The sequence below is a fragment of the Limulus polyphemus genome, unplaced genomic scaffold (assembly GCF_000517525.1).
Source record: "Limulus polyphemus unplaced genomic scaffold, Limulus_polyphemus-2.1.2 Scaffold9491, whole genome shotgun sequence".
Lineage (NCBI taxonomy): Eukaryota > Metazoa > Arthropoda > Merostomata > Xiphosura > Limulidae > Limulus > Limulus polyphemus.
In genome coordinates, this window is record NW_013675101.1 from 16594 (window position 1) to 18907 (window position 2314).

General features: G+C 32.9%; 1 long non-coding RNA gene across 1 annotated transcript in view; it reads right to left on the bottom strand.

Annotated features, from left to right (window-relative positions):
* LOC111083434 overlaps positions 1 to 2301 on the bottom strand; it is an 11502-nt gene extending 9201 nt beyond the window's left edge. The window contains exons 1-2 of the long non-coding RNA XR_002609029.1: positions 1822 to 2301; positions 723 to 728 (exon numbers count right to left, since the gene is read on the bottom strand). This is a non-coding gene — a long non-coding RNA (uncharacterized LOC111083434). The remainder of the gene's footprint in view (positions 1 to 722; positions 729 to 1821) is intronic.
* Between the last annotated feature and the right edge of the window lie 13 nt (positions 2302 to 2314).

Consider the following 2314-nt stretch of genomic DNA (forward strand, 5'->3'; position numbering starts at 1 on the left):
GTTTAGTAGAGTATGCAGCAGTGAGTAAAACATTGTTTAGTAGAGTATGCAGCAGTGAGTAATACATTGTTTAGTAGAGTATGTTGCAGTAAGACATTGTTTAGTAGAGTATGTAGCAGTAAGACATTGTTTAGTAGAGTATGTAGCAGTAAGACATTGTTTAGTAGAGTATGTAGCAGTGAGTAAGACATTGTTTAGTAGAGTATGTAGCAGTAAGACATTGTTTAGTAGAGTATGTAGCAGTGAGTAAGACATTGTTTAGTATAGTATGTAGCAGTAAGACATTGTTCAGTATAGTATATTTAATACATTGTTTAGTACAAGACTAAGATTCAGTAAAATATATTGATGTTTTACATTCAGAGCTGATAATTTAGCTTCCACTACTAGTTTACTAAACACATGAAGAGATGTTTTACCATGTTGAGGTTTAAGTATACTAAGCTTACAATAACCATGGCATTTAATACCGAGCTTAAGGTAGATTAGTGTAAGTTTATAACAGTGTGCATATTTTCAAACTTTGTTGGATCAAATAAACATTAACAATTTTCTATTGAAAGGTAAATAATGAAAATAATTTATGTTTTCAGTTTATTTTACAGAAGTATTCAAATATTATACAGCCCCATTGTTAGTGAACATTTGATGTGGTTTGTAATAATTACAAAAGTATTTAGTTTATACTTATATGATAATATATGAACGACAAGTGTTTTTACAACAACCTTTGTAGTTGAACATACATTTCTGCTCTCTTTTTTCTGGTGAAATTCTTATCCACGAACTGCAGCTACGTGTATAAAACTCAAACTATAAAGTTCCACAACTCCGTAACAATCTTTCTTGTCCGTACTTTCACTCTCTGACGTCTTTGAATTTGAGCCTTGAAAACTAGGGCAAACTATAAGACATGTTCAGGTACATTAATAAAACTTTCTGTAGTTTTGATGTGATTGAACTTATCTTTTAGTTCTGTAGTTGTTTTTTATCAACTACTAAGTTAACACTTCAAGCAACAATGATTCCAGTATCGCTAGATATGAGAGTTTCTTAAAACTAACAGTTTTCTTTTTATGGTTTTTAGACAAGTCATTCTTCTTCAGTTAGTTTTAATATCAACTGAATTGGTTCTAATTACTACTTCATATAGACAAAGTTATCACTTCCGGGGAAGTAGTCAGTCACATCCAGGATGGACACTAAGTATAGCCTATTGTGAAGCTTACATAATCACGACAAAGTTACTACTTCCGGGGAAGTAGTCCCCCGGAAGTAGTAACTTTGTCGTGATTATGTAAGCTTCACAATAGGCTATACTTAGTGTCCGTCCTGGATGTGATTCCTGGATGTGACTGACTACTTATCATGTACATCTTTTACAAATGTCGTGATTATTATAAGCTTCACAATAGGCTATACTTAGTGTCCATCTGTTTTTTAAAGATAAAATACCACAAATTTTACTGAATTCACCTTAAGCACATATTTCTTTTCTTTGAAATCATTGTTATACTCAAATGCTTATATGAAATTTGAATTTTCTTGTTTTTCATTAATGTTGAGCACTTTAATGTAAGAATAAATATTTTCTGTGCTTTTATGTGTTTATTATAACAACAAGTTTGTGTGGGTTACAATTATACACCATTTTAACAACTGAAAAAAATAAACTTGTACTTGATACAATTATAGTACAATAAATGCATTATTCTTGGTTAATTACAGTCATACATGTTAGTGTTATTGAAGTACATTTTTCTAGAGTACGAATGCACTGTAGGTGTATTTATAAGGTGAAGAGTAACACCTTCAACTGACACCTTATAAATACACCTACAGTGCATTCGGAGTAACACCTTCAACCGACACCTTATAAATACACCTACAGTGCATTTGGAGTAACACCTTCAACCGACACCTTATAAATACACCTACAGTGCATTTGGAGTAACACCTTCAACCGACACCTTATAAATACACCTACAGTGCATTTGGAGTAACACCTTCAACCGACACCTTATAAATACACCTACAGTGCATTCGGAGTAACACCTTCAACCGACACCTTATAAATACACCTACAGTGCATTTGGAGTAACACCTTCAGCTGACGTGAGTAAAATAAGTAATTCAGTGAAGCTAACCTCTTCAACATTCACTACTCTTCCATAGAAAGGCCATTAAGACAACTCCTCACAGTCATGTTGCAGGCCTTTAGCTGAAGATTTACTTTCTAAGTGACATCGTGTGATAATATTTATAACCATTAAGACAACTCTTCACTGTCATGTTGCAGGCCTTTAGCTGAAGA